Here is an 11789-nt window from a genome sequence, read left to right as displayed (position 1 = left end):
CCATCTATTCTATTCTTCCATCCTCCTCCCCTCAGAACCTATGGTAACCACTAAGTTTCAATTTTTTAAAAATAAGGTTCATAGTTACATGCAATATTGAGGGCTTGATGTTTTGGTCTGTTCTCTTTTATTAGGCACTGCCTATGTTCTCAAGAGATTCTTTCCCCCTCTGAGAACATAGCAGGACTCCCCAGGATGGGAGTTTAATATTTTCTTGTTTATTGTGTGGGTCTCCACCCACTGAGATAACACACTATGACAAGATGAACACGTTCATATGCCATGGAGGCATGCTCCAGGTATACTTTATCCTGCATATCCCCCAACGCCCTGTACCATATATTTCAAAAGAACATTCCCACCATTATAGTTCTTAACCACAATGTGCAAATCCCCAGAGTTCACCTACTCTTTCCTCCAACCCTTCCCCAGTATAATTCCTTTAATATGCTGCAGGATTCAGTTTACTAGTATATTTTTTAAGATTTATTTTTATTTATTTCTCTCCCCTTTCCCTCAGTTGTCTGTTCTCTGTCCATTTGCTGCGTGTTCTTTTTTGTCCGCTTCTGTTGTTGTCAGTGGCACAGGAATCTGTGTCTCTTTTAGTTGCGTCATCTTGTTGCGTCAGTTCTCTGTGTGTGCAGTGCCACTCCTATTCAGGCTGCACTTTCTTTCACGCTGGGCAGCTCTCCTTACGGGGCGCACTCCTTGCACATGGGGCTCCCCTATGTGGGGACATCCCTGCAGGGCAGGGCACTGTGGCGGCTTGCTCGGTCGGTAGAGGTGGGGTCTGGCTGCGGACGAGGGGTCGGTCCAGCTTTGGACGAGGGTTGGTCCCACTTGGGACGAGGGGTCGGTCTCACAGGGGTTGTGCGGTTCGGCTGACAGGGTCGCCCAGCGAAGCCGGCGATGAGGGGGTCGCCCGGAGAATCAGGTGATGAACTGGGGACAAGGGAGGCCAGGCCCTTGTCGGGGGCTCTCAGGACTGGAGGGCGCACGGCAGAAGAACTACCGCGGAGATGATGTAAACACGCAAGTCCAACTTTATTGAGGGAGAGGCAACAGTTTTATAGGGGCTGGGGAAAGCTGATTGGTCGAAGCCACGCCCTGTTCTGATTGGTTGCCGGAGAAAGGTCAGTGGGAGGTACTGGATGGGGGAGGGGTGGTGATTAGGGATTGGCTGTTGCTGTTGCTGGGGGAAGTGGCAGGGTTTAGTGATTGGTGGCTGCTGTTGCTGGGGTAGAGGGCAGACTTGAGTTTCCCACCCACGCCTGGCTGTTGCTGCTGTCGGGGGGAGGGAAGAGGGCAGACTGGAATTTTCTGCCCTGCGCCTGCGCAGGGAGAAAGAAGGCATCCTGCGGCGCTATCTGGGAGGAGGGGCGGCCACGGAAGCATGGCTGCCAAGAAGGGGAGACCCGAGGGCAATCTGCGCCCATGCTGAGCTTCCTTCAGGGGTGGCGGTGGGCCCGACCAACCACCCTATTACAGGGGCAGCGGTTTGGAATAGGCCTACCACGGCCGCCGCCCCCCGCCAAGTCAGCAAACCACACTTCAGCCCGAGGGGCGACCGCAGGGCACTCCTTGCATGCATCAGCACTGTGCGTGGGCCAGCTCCACACGGGTCAAGGAGGCCTGGGGTTTGAACCGCGGACCTCCCATGTGGTAGACGATGCCCTAACTACTGGGCCAAGTCTGCTTCCCCGTTTACTAGTATTTTATTGAGGATTTTTGCATCTATATTCATTAAGAGATATATGTATGTAGTTATCTTTTCTTGTATCTTTATCTGGCTTTGGTATGAGGGTGATGTTGGCCTCATAGAATGAGTTAGGGAGTGTTCCCTCCTCTTCAGTTTTTTGGAAGAGATTGAGCAGAATTAGAGTTAAATCTTCCTGGAATGTTTGGTAGAAGTCCCCTATGAACCATCTGGTCCTGGGCTTTACTTTCTGGAGATTTTGATTACTGATTAATTCTCTTTAATAGTAATTTGTTTCTTGAGCTCTTCTATTTCTTCTTGAGTCATTGTAGGTAGTTTGTGTGTTTCTAAGAATTTGTCCATTTCATCTAGGTTATCTAATTTATTGGCATGCAGTTGCCCATAGTATCCACTTATAGTCCTTTTTATTTAGGTCAGGTCAGCAGTAATATTTCCCTTTTCATTTCTGACTGATATTATTTGTATTTTCATGCTTTTTCTTTGTCATTATAGCTTAAGGTTTGTTGATTTTATTGGTCTTTTCAAGGAAACTATTTTGGTTTTGTTGATTCTATTGTTGTGGGATGGTTTTTTGTTTTGTTTTTTTTCATTTATCTCCACTCTAATCTTTATTTCCTTCCCTCAGATTGCTTTGGGTTTAATTTGCTCTTCTTTATCTAGTTCTTCCAGTTTTGAGATTAGGTGCCTGAAGTCTTTCTTCTTTTTATAATGTAAGCAATTAAAGCTATAAATTTCCCTCTCAGTACTACCTTCACTGTATCCCATAAGTTTTGGTATATTGTACTTTCATTTGCATTCCTCTCAACATATTTCCCAATTACACTTCTGATTTCCTCCTTAACCCATTGATTGCTTAAAAGTATGTTATTTAACTCCACATATTTGTGAATTTTCCCTTTCTCCCTCTGTTATTGATTCCTAGTTTCATTTTTTTGTGGTTAGAGAATATATATAATATGATTTTAATGTTTTTATATTTATTGAGACTTGTTTTATGAACAAACATATGATCTACCCAGGAGAATGATCCATATACACTCAAGAAAAATGTGTATTATTTTTAATGAGTGCAGTGTTCTATATATGTTAGGTCTTGTTGGCTTTAGTATATTATTCAAGTCCTATAGTTCCTTATTGATCTTCTGACTAGATTTTCTATGCGTTATCGAGAGTGGTGGGTTATTGGTGTAAAACTGCCCAGTTCACCCTTCAAATCTGTCAGTACTTACTTCATCTATTTTGGGGCTCTGTTGTTAGATATATATATATTTATAATTGCTACATCTTCCTGGTGAATTGTACCCTTTATCAATATGTAATGACCACTTTGTCCCTTGTAATTGTTTCTGAATTCATTTATTTTATCTGATATTAATGTAACCACCCCAGCTCTCTTTTGGTTACTACTTGCATGGTATATATTATTTTCCATTCTTTCACTATCAACCTACTTGTAACTTTGACTTTTTCCCCTCCCTGTGATGGCTACCTCATCTGTTTGCTCCTTGTTTTTGCTCATTGTTTTCCTTGCTGTTTGCACTCATCTGCTCATTGTTTTTTGCTCATTGTCTGTTTGTTTCTTTAGGAGGCATCAGGAACTGAACCCAGGACCTCCCATATGGGAGGTGGCACTCAACTGCTTAAGCCACATCTGCTCTCCTGTGTCTTTGATTTTAACATGAGTTTCTTGCAGACAGTATAGTTGGGTCATGCTTTTTTTTACCATTCTGCCAATCTCTACCTTTTGACTAGAGTGTTTAATCTATTTACATTTAAACTCACCACTGATAATACAGGTCTTTCTTCTGCCAATTTGCTATTTAGCCTTTGTAAGTCTTATTCTAGCTCTTTTCCCTTATTTCCATTAAAGCATATTTTTACAATTACTTGCTTTTTTGTGTTATATGGTATTGAGTGCCTTCTCATTTCTATCTGGATATAGTTTTAATCTGTTTTCCTTGTATTTACCATTGGGTTAAAAATTAACATTTTAAATATATAACAATAATATTTGGCTTCATATCAATTTAATTTCAATAGCATGCACATGTACTTTTCCCATACTCCCTGACTCACAGCACTTTTTGTAGTTATTACAACTTATATCTTTGTACATTATATGTCCAAAAACCTAGATTTATCATTAGTTTTTATGCATTTGCATTTTAACACCTGTAGGAAGAAATTAGTGGAGTTTCATACTAAACAATCCAATCCAATAATACTGGCATTTGTAATTACCTAAATTGTTACCTTTACCACAGGTCTCTATTTCTTTATGCTGCTTTCAACCACTGTCAAGTGTCCTTTCGTTTCAGTCTGAAGAACTCCCTTTAGCATTGCTTGTAGGGCAGGTTTAGTGGTGATGTGCTCCCACAGCATTTGTTTGTCTGAGATTGTCTTAATCTCTTCCTTCTTTTTGAAAGAGAATCTTGCCAGATATAAAATTCTTGGCTGGCAGTTTTTTCCTACAACTCTTTAAATATTTCAACCCACTAGCCTTCTTGCCTCCATGGTTTCTGATGAGATATTGCCATTCAATGTTATTGAGATTCCCGTGCATGTAACACTTTATTTTCTCTTGTAGCTTTTAGAATTCTCTCCTTTGTCTTTGTCTTTGTCATTGGAGAGTTTGATTACAATGTGTCTTGGCATGGTTCTCCTTGTGTTTATTCTGCTTGGGGTTCCTTGGGTTTTTTGAATGTGCATGTTCATATTAGGGAGAAAGATTTCTATCACTATTTCTTTGAATATTCTTCTGCTCCATTCTCTTTTTCTTCTTCTTCTGGGATTGTCATAAGCATATATTGATATGCTTGATGGTTTCCCACATGTCTCTTGGGCTCTGTTCAATTTTTTAAAAGTTTTTCAAACTTCCCCCCACCTCCCCAAGATGGCTCCCTCTCTGTCTGCTCATTGTCCACTTGTCTTCTTTAGGAGGCACCAGGAACTGAATCTGGGATCTCCCACATGGGAGGTGAGTGCTGCCCAATCACTTGAGCCACTTCTGCTCCCAGCTGGTTACAGCATCTGCTGGTTGTGGCATATGTTGGTTGTGTCGTCTGCTGGTTATGGCATCTGCTAGTTGCAGCATCTGCTGGTTGTGACAGTTGCAGCATCCGCTCATTGTGGCATTTGCTGGTTGAGGCATCTGCTGGTTGTGGCAGTTTCAGTGTCTGCTGGTTGCAGCATCTGCTGGTTGTGGGATCTGCTGGTTGTAGTGTCTGCTGGTCGCAGCATCTGCTTAGCTTCTTTAGGAGGCACTGGGAACTGAATCTGGGACTTCCCGTGTGGGAAGTGGGTGCCCAACTGCTTAAGCCATGTCTGCTCCCTGCTCATTTTTAAAATTTTTTTTCTTTCTTTCTTCTCAGCTTGACGTATTTCAAGTGTCTTGTCATAAATTCCACTGATTCTTTCTTCGTCCTGCTTCAATTTGCTGTTGAAATCCTAGGGAATTTTTCATTCCCATGATTGTGTTCTTCATCTCCATTATTTATCTTTGGTTCCTTTGAGAATCTCAAAAAGATTCCATAGTGTTCTGTAGTGTTCTTTTTCCATATTTTCCTTTATCACCTTGAGCATATTAAGGATTTTTTTTAAGTCTTTTTCTGATATGTCCAAATCTGGACCTCTTCATTGGTTGGTTTGTGGATTTTTTATCTTGTTTCTTTAGATGGGACGTCATTTCCTATGTCTTTGTTTATCTTGTAATCTTTTGCTGCACACTGTGCATTTTAATATTTTTAAGTGGGTAACTCTGAGATTTAGTCCCTGAGCTCTCTGTTCCTTTGTATCCATCTAGTAATATGACATTTTCTTGAGTGCCAGGAACAAACCAAAACAATCCAAAGCAGAAAGCACCATTCAAGGTTTAATATGGGACATTTCTGGGACACTGGAAATTTTCTGCATGATACTGCATCGATGGATATAAGGCATTATACATTTTGTCATAATCTATAAAATTGTGGGAAGCAGATGTGGCTTAAGCAATTGGGTTCCCATCTACCATATAGAAAGTCCAGGTTTCGATGCCCAGGGCCTCCTGGTTAAGGGAAGCTGGCCCATGTGGAGTGCTGCCCTGCACGGGAGTGCTGCCCCAGGCAGGAGTGGTGGCCCATGTGGAGAGCTGGTGCAGCAAGATGATGCAACAAAAAGTGACACAGAGGAGAGACAATAACAGACATAGCAGATCAGGGAGCTATGGTCATGTAAGAGAATCACTGCCTCTCTCCCACTCCAGAAGGTCCCGGGATCGGATCCTGGAGCTGCCTAAATGAGAATACAAGTAGACACAGAAGAACACAAAGCAAATCGACACAGAAAGCAGATAGTGGGGGAGGGGGGAGTGGGAAGAAAGAAAGAAAGAAAGAAAGAAATATAAAATTGTGCTGTGCTAAGTGTAAACCATAATACAAACTATAGACTATGGTTAGTAGCAATGCTTCAATATGTGTTCATCAATTGTAACAAATATACTAGTGAAAGATGTCATTGATTGGGGAAAGTGTGTAAGGGGGAGAGGGTGGGGTATATGGGAATCCCCTATATTTTCAATGTAACATTTATGTAATCTAAAACTTCTTTTAAAAAAAAGGAAAAAAAAAAGCACCATTCACAGTCTTTGCAATTGCCTCTGCTTTGGTTGGTGGTTCCCTTCAGAGGTCAGCCCTCCTATAAAGATCAGCCCCAGGCAAAGGTGAAGGGCAGTATCTTCTTGTATTTCTGATCCCATGTGGAGCCATGGACACTGTTTCATTTCCTGGGCCTGGGCCTGCTCATGGCCTTAGGAAATCCCTCATTTACAGTTTACAGGAGTTCGAATGCCCCCTCAAATCCCTTTGAAATAGACTTTCACCCCCAACAGGGTGTTCTGGTGTGTGACAACACAGGTAGTCCTTTGCCCAGACTCTTTAGCCTTGTTTCTCATACTGCCTCAATGGTCTGCAAGGCCCTTCTCTATCTTCAGGACAAATTCTGGGAGGGTGAGCCCAAGACAAGTTCCCCTGCTTGTTATAGTTTAACATTTCTGTTAAATGCATGTGTTGAATTACTTGTTATCCGAACGTAGCAGCTGCTCCTTACCATTTATTGGTAAGGACTTTAACTGGCCATCTTTTTCAACTTCTCTTCCTCCTCGACCATTCTCAATAATTCTCTTTGTTGTGATTTTTCTGCCATTAACTATTTTAGTATAAGTTGACACAGATTTGAAGTTGCCCATCCTATTACTACCAAAAGACGTTGAAGAATATCAAGTAAGACCCCTGAGCCCCAGTGAAACAAATGAAGTAAACCTGTATCAAAAGAAGAAAATCCACCTCCAAAAGATGAAACCCACCAAAGGCAGAGAGAAATGATCCCATACCACTGCTTCTGGCTCCACAGAGTCCTCTTCGATTTCCAAAAAGCTCCTCAAATGGGTCTTTGAGAAGTCAGAGGAAAATGGGTCCCTTCCAACAAAAAATTCCCTGAAGACATCATCTGGATTTTGGAATGTAAAGTCAAACTCAAATGGATTGTCAAAATGACTTCCACTTCCACCACCACTATTTAATCCTTCTTAACCATATTTGTCATAGATGTCCCATTTTTTAGCATCCGATAACACCTCATATGCCTCAGGTACTTGTTTGAATTTTCTTTGTGCTTTTTCTTTAGTCTCAGGATTTTTATCAGGGTGCCACTTCAGTACCAATTTATGATATGCCTTTTTAATATCCCCAGATGAGGCATGTCTGCGCCCATCTAGAACTTCATAGTAATCCACCATATTTTAACAGATTATTGAAACAAGTCCTGAGGAGATTGGCAGCCAGACAAAGGAGGGAGAAGAGGCTTGGCAGTGGGGCCTGTGGTCTCCTCTGTTTCGTCACAGCTGTGCTGTTGGAGGCGGTGGTGGTGATTCCTAGTGCTCTCCTTTTTCTCCCTTTCTCCTCCATAGTTTTAAGGGCACTGTCATTACAATTCCCCTGCCAGTTTTGCGTGAGGAGGGTTGGAACAATGGCTGCCACAGTGCTGGTCGCTAGCAATCAGAAATTAGCTGATCAAAAGCAGTGGTCAACCATCAGACCATACACCCTTGAAGTTTGGAGGACTACATCCTTTTAGCCTACCCTTGTACCAGCAAGCTACTCTAGGAGTCCCAGGGATAGCGGTGGTAGCTGCTGGCAGGGCGGTGAAATTCACTAGTATTTAGTAGTATCTAGTATTGGCACTTCACCAGCCTCTTCTTCCAGCTTTTCTATGGATGCTGCAGTGTTCTGTAGACGCCAGAATTTCAAAATAGTTGATTCAGACTGTTCTTGCCAGGTCAATAGTTGTTTTGGTAGACGTACTGATTCCTAGAGCTTACTTCTCCACCATCGTCCTATGATCTTATGAGGGATGTTTTTTCATCACTAATTCAATCTCTTTATTTGTTATAGACCCTTTTGGATTTTCACTATTTTCTTAAAACTATTTCAGGCATTTTTGTCTTTCTAGGAATTTTTTCATTTCGTCCAGGTTGTCTAAGTTGCAGGTATACCCTTGTTCACAGTACTCCCTACACTTTTTATTTCTTTCAGTTTTCATTCTAGTATTATGGGTCTTGTCTAATTCTTGGTCAATCTACTAAATTTTTGTTAATTTCAAATAAAAAACTTTTGATTTCATTGATTTTCATTATTTTTAATCAATTTCACTAATTTATGCTCTAATCAATATTTTATACCATATGCTTGCTTTGTATTTATTGTCCTCTTCTTTTTCCACTGCTTTAAGGTGGAAGTTTAGACTGTTTCAATAACTTTTTTTTTCTTTTGAGTAGGTGTTAAGAACTATAAATGTGTCTCTAAGCTCTGCTTTAGCTGTAGCCCACATGCGTGGTATGTTGTGTCATTTTTGTTTATTCTGATGCATTTTCTAAACTTTTGTGATTTTATTGATACACTGGCTATTTAGGAGTGTGAATTTTATTTCCACATCTTTTGGAAATTTTCATCTCTTCTATTATTGATTTCTAATTTTATTGTGATTTTGTATGCTATCAAGCTTTTTAAATTTATTGAGATGTTTTCTGACCTAACACATGATCTACCCTGGAGAATGTTCCACGTGCTCTTGAAAACATATTTTATTGTTGTTGGGTAGAGTATTTTTTTAGGTATCTATTATGTCTAATTGGTTTATGCTGTTGGTCAAGGCTTTGTTGGTCTTCTGCCTTTTGGAGTTCTATCCATTACTGAAAATGGGGAACTGAAATCTCTAGCTATTACTGAGCAAATATTTCTTCCTTAAATTCTACCACTTTTTGCTTCATGTATTTGGTGATCTGTTAAGTGCATATACTTATAATTGTTATATCTTTCTGATAGATTGGCCTTTGTACCATTATAAAATGACCCTCTTTATCTCTCATATTTTATTTTAAAATTCATTTTTATCTGATATCAACATAGCTACTCCAGCTCTTTTAAGAATCCCTTTATGTGGTATATCTCTTTCCATTATTTTACTTTCAATCTTTTTTGTATCTTGAGTCTAAAGTATAGCTCCTGTAGCCAGCATATGATTGAATTTTTTTTTAAATCTAATATGACAATCTGCCTTTTGACTGGCACTAACATTTAATGCTGTTACTGATACAGATATATTTACACCTTCCATTTTACATTTTGCATATGTCTCACATCCTTCTCACTCCTCTGTTCTGCCTTTACTGCTTTCTTCTGCACACAGTAAATATTTTCTAGAGGAATTCCTTTGGTGAGTTTTCACTTTAAATGGATTCAAATTATTTTATGGCACCACTTCCTCTAAACTTGAAGAACTTCCTTTAGTATTTCATGTAAGGTGGGTCTACCAGCAATGATTCTCTCCATCTTTATCTTGAAATGTCTTTATTTTGCCTTCATCTTTGAAGTTTTGCTGGATATAAGGTTTTTGGTTGATAGTTTTTCTTTGTGCACCGTTCCTGTCATCCTGATCCCTTCTGCCCTTCATTGTTTCTGATGAGAACTCTGTTTCTTATTGGAGTTCTCTTGTATCTGATGATGAATCTCTTGCTGCCCATAAGATTATCTCATTGTCCAACACCATTTTCAATATGATGTATATCTGTGTGGACCTCTTGGTCATTTATCCTATGTGGAATTTGTTGTGCTTCTTAAATGTGCAGATTAATGTTTTTCCATTAATCTGGACGTTTTTAATGATTCCTCCTTTGGCTATTTTTTCCTGCCACTTCCTTTTTCTCCTTTCCTTATAGTACATGCTTTATATTTATGTTGGTGAGCTTATTGGTGTCCAGCATTTCTCTGAGGCTCTGTTCATTTTCCTTATTTTTTCCTCTCTAGGCTTCAGAATGCCTAACATCTATTTATCTTCAAGTTCATTGATATTCTTCTGACAATTAAAACCTACTTTTGAGCCCTCTAGTTAATTTTTCATTGCACTTTTTTAATCCAGAATTTCCACATGGTTCTTTGTAATTTGTTTCATTATTGATATTCTCTTGATGAGACATTTTCAAATCTTCCTCTAAGACTTTAATCATTTCATTTAGTTCTTTGGGCATATTTATAGTAGCTGCTGTTAAGTCTTTGGTGCTAAGTCCAACAACTGGGTCCTCTCAAAGCAGTTTATTGCGTGGCTTTTGCCTCAAGTATGGATCACACTTTGATTTTAAGCCAATATTTTACATAATATAATGTAGCAACTCTGCATACTGAGCTTCCTAACTGGGGCTTTTTGTCAATTTTAGGCTGAATTGGTTCAGTGAAGTCAATTTCCCCATGTGCAGCCTGATCCCACCCTCTTGAGAGATATCTTGGTATGCTGTCACCCTGACTCCTCTTCTTCCCATGATGATTGTGCTCATCTCTTTCCCTGATCAACCTGCTAAGCTTGTGACTCATCTGCCTCTACTGGTATCACAGGCAGCAGCCTTCACTAATTGTTACCTTATTGCTCTATTGTTGACATTCTAGAGCTAAAATTGCTCCACAGTCCAATCCAATGGAAGACAAGTCCCTTTGCAGTAGCAGTCTTAACCCCACGAGTGCAGTTTTTAATACTTGTTCTAATCCCAAAACAGCTTTTCTTTCCCTCTTTCTTCCCTTGTTTCCATTAAACTTCTAGCTGGTGTACCTTTCCTTTATTGTGATCATGTAACTACCAGTCTCTTAACTGCAGTGACAGTTTGAAGGTTTTTGGGTGTGTTTGACTCCCAGAAAAGATACTTTTTCTTAAACTAATCCATTCCAGTGGGTGTGAAGGCCTTTGATTAGCCTGCTTGAGTGAGGCATGACCCAGGTTAAGCCTCCACCCTCTTCTGAGACTTATAAACTGAGCAATGAAAACAGAAACACAGAGAGAACAGAAGCCGCCTTTTTGACCCTGCCACATGAGAAACACCGAAGTCGCATAAAGACAAAGAAGCCTTCAGAGGCTAGACCCACAGAGCAGCTCAGAACTGAAGAGATGAGCCTTTCCATGTGCTTGATTCCCCGCAGCTGAACCTGAAGAGAATGCAACCTGGAGAAGCCAGAGCCGCTATTTTGCCTTGGCACATGGCAGGAGCCCAGTATCTGACCAGTAGCCGAACTTTGGTGAGGAAGTATGATGATGCCTTGATTTGGACATTTTTGCAGTCTGAGAGCTATAAGCTGTTACCCTATTAAATTCCCTTTATAAAAGCCAACCCATTTTTTATATTTTGCACTGGCAGATTTAGAAGACTAGAACACCACCAAGACCTTCTCCATTATTTCCGACAGAGAGTCCTTAGTCCTACTAAACTTACCCATAATTTTTTCCAAATAAAGTGAGTCTTCTTAGAGAGAACTATTATTACAGTGCTATTTTTATGCTTGCCTCTTCTCTTTGGCAGAGTCATGTGCCATTGCTCTGGAGCTGCAGAGACAGTAGACCCCTTGTCTTACACTGATACCCCCATTCTATGTGTGGGCCACTGGGTGAGATTGGTAGTCCCTTGTTTTCTCAGCTTGTTTCTCCCAGCATGGGACCTCCACCCTACCAGTGCCCAGTATTCTTGGCCTGCTGTACCTGAGGTAGGAACTTCCACCCC

At 40.6% G+C, this 11789-nt stretch overlaps 1 pseudogene; it reads right to left on the bottom strand.

Moving 5' to 3' along the window:
• Positions 1–328: 328 nt before the first annotated feature.
• LOC101441417 (dnaJ homolog subfamily B member 6-like) lies at positions 329–9976 on the bottom strand (annotated as a pseudogene).
• Positions 9977–11789: the final 1813 nt, after the last annotated feature.

Source organism: Dasypus novemcinctus, chromosome 6, assembly GCF_030445035.2.
Source record: "Dasypus novemcinctus isolate mDasNov1 chromosome 6, mDasNov1.1.hap2, whole genome shotgun sequence".
NCBI classification, from domain to species: domain Eukaryota; kingdom Metazoa; phylum Chordata; class Mammalia; order Cingulata; family Dasypodidae; genus Dasypus; species Dasypus novemcinctus.
This window is presented reverse-complemented; position numbering and strand designations above follow the sequence as displayed.